Source organism: Apteryx rowi, unplaced genomic scaffold (assembly GCF_003343035.1).
Source record: "Apteryx rowi isolate R43461 unplaced genomic scaffold, aptRow1 scaffold_91, whole genome shotgun sequence".
Classification (NCBI taxonomy): domain Eukaryota; kingdom Metazoa; phylum Chordata; class Aves; order Apterygiformes; family Apterygidae; genus Apteryx; species Apteryx rowi.
Window position 1 is genome coordinate 2,255,808 of NW_020451216.1, and position 10,938 is coordinate 2,266,745.

A 10,938-nucleotide genomic window follows, 5' to 3' on the forward strand; every position below is an offset into this window, starting at 1 on the left:
TTGAAGGACTGGTTCTCACATGTCATCCACTAATGTAGGCTGTAGCAAGATCCTCCTGATGTGTAGAAATCCCTTCTATACAAATGCTTCACGTATTAGGCCTTAGTGGTAAAGGCAAAAACACCTCAAGTTGGCAACTCGGTGGAAAGCCGGACAACAGACTGTATGGTTCTTTGCTACAGGTAATGACATCGATTTTAGTCAGTGCGTTGACCTCTGCTGCATGTGATGACACACCTGTTTTGGTATGTTCTCCTCTTTGGATAATAACGATGCTTAACATTTACCTAGCGCTTTACAAAGAAGTGTGTGTAGACAGTAGTTGCAGAATTAATCTGATGATGTCCAACACAGCGTATGCAGTTTGTCTGACACGTGCTAGTGTATGTAATACTGTGTTAACCCTATGTGCCCAGTGGCTTCTTCTAGCACCTAAGAGAAAAGCTGAATATCAGGATATTCTAGTACAACTAGATGTGAAGACACACAAATAAAGAACCTGTGATGAACTTTTCAGCTGAAACATCATTCRTTTTTCTTTTTTTTGATTCCACTCATTTTTTTTCCCATCCTTTCTCTCTGCATATTGTACGCCATTCTCTTTCTTTATGATCTTTTTCCCCATTGCCCTGTGCCTTTTCCTTCCCAGGTGAAACATCCCTCTTTTCCCCATTCATTGCCCTCGGTGGGTTCCCTCCATATAGTTCAGAATTTGTCTCCTTTGCTTCCTCCACTCATCCTCACATCTTGGGCAGGAGTGATTGAAGCAATGATTTGCTAAAAGAGCCTGCACCCAGGATGCAGAGAAATACTACCGATTATTCTCTTTCTATCCATCTTAATGGAAAACCAGGAAGTGTGTAAAGTCAATTAATACCACAGTAAATGTGTAGTTGAAAGTTCTTTTGTTGCAAGAGGTGTCATAAATAGAAGGTAGCATACAGGTATTTCATTTGATGAAAAGTCTTCCTTTACCCGTAGTATGCTCATCTCATATTTATGCATAGTTGATGTCTGTAGGAACACACTAAAAGTCCATATCTGTGCACTAATGAAATAAATGTGTTTTTTTTAATGTGGAAGATACAGGAAAATATTTTCTTATCCCTTCCTGAATGGGCCGCACACAAATTCTAATAATCTGCATGCTGACTGTTATCGTGATACAGCTGAATCTGTCCAGAGGCTTTTTGCTGATTCTTCATGGATCRGTTAGGTCTGTTCTCACAGTGAAAAGTGTTTGAACTGTAGCATTTCCATTTCAAATTATTTGCTAACTGCTCTCTGAAAATAGAAAAAAAAAAGAAAAAAGACTGCAATAGTTGGGACCCCTTATAAAATCCAGCTAGAGGAGTCCAAGGATACTCACCATTGGTCTCAATGGAGCTTTCACACATCCTCAAAAGGAATTCATTAAGCTGGAAAAGCTGGCTAGAAACCCATCTTCCTATAATGTCTTCCATAATTTGCTTCAAGGGACACATTTATAGTCACTCAGCCTTTTTTATAGATCTTGTGCAAGATGAGGGGCTGGGTCACAGTTGCAAGACTTGAATGAATAGATGTTTGTTGCATGCCACAACCCAAACAATTTTTCAAGCATCGCAGCACAGTACAGTCTTTTCAGTATGGACTTTCCCAAGGATATGCAATAGGACGATAGCTGCAACCTCTGGAATCCCAATGGTATAGTGACGACTTTTGTTCCAGGGGCTCCTTCTTCAGTGCTGATCCATTCAGACACAGGAAGAAAACATCCAGATAGTGCAATTTCTACTTCTGATCTCTTCAAGGACCTGAAGATTTCAGCTATTTCTTTTCATCCGTATTGATTTCTCTGCAGGCTTGCATGGTAACAGATTGTATTAGAAAGACTCCTCTGATTAACACACAGCTTTGAACCTTTGAATGTTTATTAACATGGGCGGCTCTCAGTAAAACGTATGGTTTTTCAAAATAGTCCTAAGATCTTCTTCATGAGGTCCATTTAATTTACATAGAATGGCCTCCCATTCCCGTTCCACCAAATGCTGCTACTGGATGAGAGCAGTTAGAGCGAGAGGGGGGGAAAAAAAGAGYGAGATGTTTGCTGGGTTTGAAGCTCATGGGAATTTTAAAATAGRGAAGTAGATTTGGCTGCTGACCTTTGATTACCAAATACGAATTCAGTCAGGGACTTTTCACCTAAAGGAAGCTCCAATTTAAGAACTAGCTCCCTTCCTAATTCCCCTCACCTTTCAGTGAAAACTGGGCACATAACTGGCTTTCCTGCAAGACATTTTCCACCTGGTCACAAACTGGAAGTTATGTCTTAGCAGTGTAAGCCAGGTAGGTATTGCACCAAGAAGTATTGAATGCGTTTATGTATTGCAAACAGAAACAGCCTTGAACCACAAGACTGATATACAAAGGATCACAGAGTCAACGTCTTTGTGGGCAGCCAGGACCTTCTTTTGAATATGACTCTCTCTCTTTGCCATCACTACGTATGTGCTGAACGATGCTGGTACAGGCTCTTTCTATCAAGACAGTGTGACTGTGTTCCAGAAGAGTGTTACTTTTTTTTAACAGATTTATAATTTTTTAATGTCAGACCACCGCAAAGCTTTCAAGCAATAGCTGCTGGCCAAAATTGCATTAGGAGAGTGCATATTATGCTCCGTTTCCCTCAGGGGAGGGGAGGCAATCTGGACTGGGAGGGCCAGGACGGAGGCAGGAAGGCGGCCAGCTGCCCCGCGTCTTGGCTTTCACTGTGCTCTTCCGAGGATCTCGGCTGCACCGATGCATGGCAGTGTCAAAGGAAGCTAACAGGGCCTTTCCTGAAACGACTGCCTAATCAGAGTCCTTTGCCTGCCTGCCTGTTTCCGTATTTAATAATAATTTAGCTGATGTTATTCAACAGAGATAGCTGGTCTTCTGCTTCGCAGGGCAGGCCTGCTGGGCTGCACGTGGGCGGCCGCAAGCTTCTCCTGCCCGTGCCGTCTCAGCAGGGCGCTTGGCTTGGGCACCGAGCCGGCACAGCTCGGTGGCTCCCGGACGGGGGCTGGCTCACCTCCGGGTGCCTTGCAGCGTTGGGAAGCATGACAGAGATCGAAACCGGGGTGGAAGAAGAAACACGAGAGAACCTAACCAATCCATCCCCTCTGCAGGCGCCTTACGCCAGCGGCCAGAGCGCTTGACGCGGGGGGGACGCCGGGGCGCAGTGCAAGCGCGGCAGGAGCCGTTCGGCTGGATCTCGCTGCTGCGAGAGAGAGAGGCTCCGGAGCCGGCTTGTTCCACGGTGCCCGCAGGAACTCAGCAGGAACAACAGCTCTCGCTGCGTTTCTGCAGGCACTCCAAACACCCGTTTCTTCCCCAAATGGCCATACAAAAGCAACAATACAAAATACCAAAGAGGGGATATTGTATTCTGCTGAATACCAGCCACTCTGAGGACTGGGCAACACAATGCGATTGCTGCATCCTGAAGCGGAGACGGAGACTGCGTCCACAAAGGGGGAAACAATGTTTTTGGTGAACTGCTGACAGATGTATCTGGTACATGGGACTCATGGATGCTGTTCCTTCGATTGGCAGGGAAAAGCAATGCCCTATAAAGCTCTGCATCATTTTGAAATGCTTGTAAAGTCTGCACAGCACAAGCAGAAACTATTTTTATTTGGTTAGTCGCAGTGCTGCTAATTGCAACAGTCACCTTATACTGGGGAGGTCGTGTTAAGGAGCTGAGCACCGGATAGAGGCCACCTAGTTTTGGTGCCCATTAATCATTGCAGTAGCTAAAATTATGTGACTGACTTCAGGAGGACGAGCCAGGTCACCTGGGTTAGACGTTTGGGCTTCCTATGCAGAGAGTGAGTCAGAAAGGCAATGTGCTACACAGGCAGTTGCGAGAGTAATCAATGAGGAGCAGGAAGGGTGAGGCGGAGGAGGTGCTGGGAGGTTTAGGCGGTGGGCTGTGTTTGAGTCCGCTCCGCTTTCTTCCCCTCTCTGAAGCTTCAAGCCCTTGCCGCAGGGTGGCCTGTTAGGAGCTGGTGTCCTTTGGGCTCTTGGCCCTGGAGGAGCCTCTCCTGGCTGGTGCCAAACTGAGCAGGGCTCACTGTTTTTTAAGAAATGGCCAGTGGCTCTAGGCTGAGCAGCGCCTACAGCGCGCATCTGCCTCCTGAGCACGTGGCCAAATTGCTGCACGAAAGGTGGGGAGGGCGCTTGTCAGGGCTCTTCTGAGTATGTCCTTCCAGTGATCCCTCGAGTGGCTTGTAGCATTTGGCCTGAATCTAGAGCGCAGAGGAGTTTAGGTGGGAGCTGCTCAGGCTCTCAAGCTAACCAGAAGAGCCCCTAAGAGATTAGGCAATGATGGTGGTTAGGAAGTGTTTTCTTTGGCACCCCTGGAACTGAGGTGCCGAAACCCTCCCTAAATCCACCTGTTAAGGAGTGTGGGTGACACCCTGTGAACCATAAGTTGGTTCTCCTGCCCATAAACCTCGGCCTGCACTGCTGTGTTCAGAGGCAGAAGGAGAGCGAGGTCAGGTGTTTCTTTTGTGCTCAGCATAACGCTGTCCGTGTGCCCAAGGAGCTGGAAGGGGTATCTGAGGTCACCGCGTATGGCCCCTCACCGCTGCAGACAAATATTGTGTAATCCCTCTCATTACAGCAGCAAATACCGTTCTAAAAGTAGTTAGTTCTGCTTGTTTTCCTTTTTCTCTCTCCTTGTTTTGCTCTCCTGTGCTCCTGCAGCACAATCAGCTTTGCTTCTGATTTTTAGCCTATGTTTATTCCAGGCCAGTTTTATCTATTATATTCTTAGGTCTAGCCCTTGTTGCCACATTTTTATATTTCTGGTGAGTGGAAATGGAAGATGAAATCCACAAGAAAAGAATTCGATACCGCTATTTGCACATATGAATACTCAGCCCACTAGTGCTTGATTAGACAATCTTGAGATAGAGGCAAATGATAACTGCATTGGTCACAATACATTTAACTGAAAATCTGAAGTAGGCGTTAAAAAAAAACCCTTCTAGAACAAGAGGAACTTTTATTTTATTAAACAATTTATAATTTGGTCATCTGGTTCTTGAAGATGCTTATAACTGAATTTTAAAGTGGCTTATTTCACTTAATGTCACTTTACATTTTATGAGTTGGAAGATCTGCAAAGTATTCCATAAGGCAGAGACAAGTCCCCGTGGACCCTTGCAATTACATCTGAAGAAGTCCGTGTCCTTCGCTGTCTCTCAGTCTTAGCACATTCCAGCTACAAGCAACGTCCCAGTCAGTCAGAGCCCCCGTCAGCAATCTGGTGTCTTTTTGCTTTTCATCTTTGTCACGTCAGACTTGAGACATGATTTGAAGCCAGTTTTGTGATAGAGGCAGAACAGAAAAGCCTAGGTTTGGGGAGGAAAAGGTTGAGGGCAGTAAAACATTTGCTGTGTGCAGGTGACTGGTTAAAAGGAAGTGTGAACGTTTGCTGGCTTGCCTAGCACAACAGAGCAGCTCGAGTGGCCTTCCCTTGTGAAACATTCAAGGCAACTGCATTTTGAATTCCTTTCCAAGCAAAATTTTAAACTCATGTTTTGATCAGTTTAACACCTTGGTCCCTGGGACATTCTGCTCGATGCCTGCAAGGCTGCGTCTTCTTCCAGTCCTTCCTCAAAGCTCAGCTCTGCCCCATCACCTGTAAAACTTAGATAAAATAGTGAGATAGGCATAATCAGCACTGCTCGTAGGCACAACAATACAGAACCGATTTGCAAATGTGTACGTAGTCCTGAATTGTGCATAGCCATTTGGCTGTGTCGACTCGCAGGGTTTTGACAGCCAATGCCATAAGCAATTAGATGTGTATATTGACCGGTGACGTGGACTGTGGCTGTCCCCGGTTGCCTTCCCCGGACCTGCTCTGCTCTTCTTGCTCGGGTGCCGTGGGACAGCGAGGACGCTGCCTGGCCTTCGGCTCCCGGCTCCTCCTCCCCTCTGGAGCAGCCCAGGCCGCTGCTCCCTGCCCTGCGCATCCTGCTCCCAGGGCAGTTCCCCCGCACGAGGCCGAGCACCCGCGCTATCCCCGTCTGCGCTGGGGCGTTGCACAACAGACTCCTCGGGGCATGCGAAGTCCCCTAACGTATTCCTAGCGCTCAGGAATTAGCAGGACTGGGCCCTGTTCCTGAGCAGGCATCCGAGTGCTGCGGTAATAGATCTTTATATAAATTATTACTTCACTTCATCACTTGTAGCCTCTTTTCATCACCTCTTTTCCTTCAGAGGCTGATGACCATTTTGGGATGGAAGGCTTTTTCCCCCCTAGCTGGACCGAGGCCATTCAATGGAGTGAGCAGCAGGAGGTACTGAAAGAGAGATACTGTTAGCACTGTTTCCACATTCCCCAAAGGCTGATCTTTATGCAGCTGAGACTACAAGGGATATCCCTTAAAATAAAGGCCAGCTTATTACCCATCTTCTCCAACTCCTGTGGAACTAAATATCCCGAAGTTGAGAGAAGCTGCTGCACAAAGCTTCTTTATAGCTCTCAGTGTGCCTTCTTTGCTGGCTCCAGCTGCCCCTACACTCTGTTTTTCCTCAGTCTTTTCTTCAATATTTTTTCCAGTTGACTTAGTTATTACAGTACATGGACCAGACTGAGGAAAATACACTGAAGGTTGGAGCTGGCAGAGCGGGGAGAGCGGAGAGGGAAGTGCTCTTGCCATCCAATGACATCATGCGCGCGGTAATTGGTCGCGTTCCCGCGGATGGGAGGCACTGGCCAGAGTCCTCGCGCTCACTTCCGTGATACAGAACAGAGACGGTGCCTGTCTCCTGCCAGCCTCTTTCATTGCCAGCGTTCTGGCAAGGCTTAGGACATTTATAAAAACAGTACAGTACTTTATTTAGCCTGGAGTGAGAAAAAGTCACTTCACAGCTCCAGTTTAGGCACAAGGCACTAACAAGCAGATTAAAAAAATAAAAAATCCCTTACTTAAAAAAACCATTTCAAATGAATACATGAAAGTTGATTTGTATTCCAGATGACCTTGCAAATCAGGAGATTGAGCTGTGCCTTTTATCTCCAGAGAAATGGGTTCAAATCCTGATTAGCCCATAGAGGAAATTCCATTTAATGGTCCAATTTTGGTGGGCTGAAAAGCTGTTCCCTGCCTAGAACCACCATCTATTATGGCATGATTGGCAGTCTGTGTGCAAGACAGAACAAGAACTTCACCTCATCTCTACTCCTATTACTTCATGCTGCCATCAGCTCTCACTACCTAACCTTCCACTTCCAAAGAGCCTGAGAAAATAGACAGGATTTGCAGCCTGAACGGAGTCATCACAGCTGTGCCCAGGCAGACCCGTGCATGCGTGTGGTTAATAGGGGCTTGGTGGTGCCAAGAGGAGAATGGCGAAGTGACAGAGGGGAGCCTGAGAAAACAAGAAGGAAACCGATGGAGGACAATTTCAAAGGAAGGGCAGAGAAAAGGAAAGTGGGCAAGAAAGGGAAAAGTAGAGAATGAGGATGGGCAGGGAAAGGATACATGGATATCAAAGGGTGGGATGCAGCTATGCTCAGACCTGAAGTCAATAAAACAAATGACTCTAACTCTGTCAAACTGCAGAATGAAACACCAGCTGTGGGAGAGCGTCCCTCGGGCTCCCTGAAGGGTCTCGCTGTGTCCGGTGGTTCTGGTTAGTATAGAAATGTCCTAGGTCCTCAGCTTGCGCTAATTGTTTTGTGAAAAGAGTATCTTAGGATTGCTGTTTTCCAAAGTCCTCATCCCTCAGAGCATGAAACACTGTTCTGCAGGGGAGTGGAGGGTCTGCAGGACTGATCAGCAGCCAGCTCAGTTCTCCATCGTTTCTTTGCAGAAGCTATAGGGTAAAAAAAGAAATACTCATCTCCAGTCTAGTCAGTGCAGTATTTCCAAACTGTTCAGCTGTATTTCTCCTACCAGTGTGACAAGCTTGCATGATGTCCTGGTAGGACAGGATAAATGGGGAAAGTAAGGGAAATTTATGTTGTGACACTAATAAGCCTTAAGATCCTGTTCCATGCAACGTTGTAAGCAGACACGAAATATCATCGCTCTAAGGTGCCTGCAGAAGTGGATGAAAACTCGTAGGGGGCGGATATGAACATACTGCTGTCGCTCTCGGAGGGCATTTCCACCAGCCTCTCTGCTCTGCTCGGCCTTCTTATAATCAGCTTGGGTGTGAGAAAAGTGAATGGGCTTATAAAAGTGCCTCGAGTTGGGGTGGTCTTACTCAGGACAACAAAATCTGAATCCAGAATGACGTCGATAGTTGGAAAAATGTTATAAACATGATGATTAAGTGTGAACTGCCGCGCTGTGGGAGGAGGAAGGCAAAAAGGGGACCTCCTGGCTGGGCAGCAGCATGGCGGGGAGAGACTTGGGGCTGAGAGTGGCTGCATCTGAGATCATATGTCCTATTCTGGCTGCTGTTACTCCTGCAGCAGAAGCTGCTGTCCACAACCCCGCTGCTCATCATTGCCCTCCACCAGAGCTTCTGGCTTCTTCATACCTGCTTATACCTCAGCCTCGCCTGGTTCTGCTAAAATGATGATTAGAAAAGACCTGTTGTTTGGACTGTTGACTCTGACCTGGATCGTCTACCCAGATTGCGTTAGGGAGCGATCATACAGCGGTTATGCTGCTTGACCTGGGAGGGGGAGAGCCTGCAGCTGAGGGGTGGTGATAAGCAGCTGGAGTGGGCTAAAAGAAATAAATTCTTCACCCAGCTCAGCTGCAGCCAGAACAGGATGTGTGGCTGCAACCTAAGACATAGGAGATAATTATTCTACTCTACTTGGCACCGGTAAGGCCTCAGCTGGAATACAGTGTCCAGTTTTGGGCACCGCACTGTAAGAAAAACGTAGACAAACTGGAGAGAGTCCAGGAGAGAGACACTAGGAATATCAGGGGCAGAGAATGAACAACCTAGGAGGAAATGTTGAAAGGATTGTTTGTTTAGTCTGGGCACAGCAGAGTCTAAAGGAGAGACACGATAAAAATCTTGCAATACGTTAAAGTTTATTGTAAGGGGGATAGTGATAAATCTTTCCCCATGGCCCCTGGGGGATAGGGAAAGAAGGAACCAACTTCATTTGCAGCAAAGAAAATTTAGGTTTGACATTAGGAAAGCTTTCTAGGTAAGAGGGCAATGAAGCACAGCTAGCTAGGGAATGCATGGGTCTTGTTAAATTCATAATAAATGTGTTTTGTTTTAATAATGAATATTGGAAGAATAAAGATGTTTCTTATTTAAATAGCTATTCTGGGCTAAAGCCTGGAACTGGATTTCTACACATCCACAGTGCAATCATGTGGATGCACTTGCAAGAAATAGCTCTTGGACTGTAAACTTTGGAGCAGATACTCTTTTTTCATGATCTGTGCGCACAAAACACAGCATCATGGGATTGATCACTTATTGTGGGATCGCTGCATATTGCAACCGTACAAATAGGAAATCATATAATACAAAGAATTTGTATAAAATTCTGTAAGTTCAGGCATAATGTTTCTCATATGATTTCATTTTTGACTGCACTGTGTTTTTTTCCTTGCAGGTTCATATCCTATATCTCTAATCCGTTCTTTGTAGATTTGCCATATGTGCACAGCTAGAGATATATCCACCGATAGTTGTTAATCCTTTGAGTGTTTCTACATTGTACAGCATATGTCCAGTGAAAGTACTACTCTGTGATTTTAAGGGTGTTCCCTGATCCTCCTGTGACACTACTAGAATCAGAAAATTGTGCCATCAAGTTTCCATCGCARGAAGTTCCCAGGATGTGAATTGGGTTTTCTTCCACAACAGAGAATCAAAGAACCTCTTAATATTCTCCTAAGTTCAGTCTGATGTGTTTTAAACGCAGAAGAGAAATGGAAGGTTGCTTTAAAGGCGAGATGTGGAGGTAGGAAGTTGGCACATGAAGGTCCCATCCTGGGTCTTTGGACTTGTCTGTGACCTTGTAGAGGTCAAAATCTATGGCTGTAGCTGATCAAGAAAATTTTCTTGAGACTTATGACAGAATATGGATTTTTCTCATGAAACAAAGTCTGCTAAGGAATGTATTTTTTGCAGAATGCACTTTTTGATCTTAACCTGTTTGAATTTTTTAAGTGTGACTTTACATATGAGTGTTTTGGGTTTCTAGTGCTTGGTTTTAATTCAGTTGCAAAATCTGTTAGAGGTGTTCTACTTTAAATTCCCGATATGTGTGCTTAACCTTCATTCCACCTTGAGATAATTTGTTATCTACACATGAACACTAACCAAGGAACCTGAAGTCATGGCTACTATGAGATACTTCTAATATTTTGAGGATGAGCAGCATTAACCCTGACTCATTGTTAAAGAGCACACTCACTGGAGTGCTGGAGCCGTACAAATCAGCAAAACAAAACAGCTAGTCAAGCTAGGTTTATATCTGCTCTGCTTGCCACAAAAGCAGAAACCACCCACAGTGTACTGATTAACATTAATTAATATTTTTTTTACATTTCTTTGCAGAAGATAGGTGTCTACAGCATCTGTCACAAAGAACCAAGAAGTGGTCACTCTTGTCTGTTAAAGTACAGCTGGGAAAGGAGCCCTTATGTCATGCAACCTCCTCTGCACGCTCAGCAAGGTAGCGGGAGAATTTCTGGAGGTGGTTCGAGCCCATAGCTCCCTTCCATGGTGAGCCTCCTAGCCCCTCAACTCTTGGTCATTCAGTGGGGGATCAGGGTTACCGTGTGCTCCCAGTTCCTCTCGTTAGAGCTGCAGCAATGTGAAAGGTTCATTGGGATAGAAGGAGAACATGAGAAAGGGGTGGAGGGAGGAAAGGGGGAACTCATCTGCCCTGATTTAGATATTGAACAACTGGACTTCAAAGACTCTGTTAGTCACCCCAGGCTCCATTTACTGTCAGTGGAAAAGAAG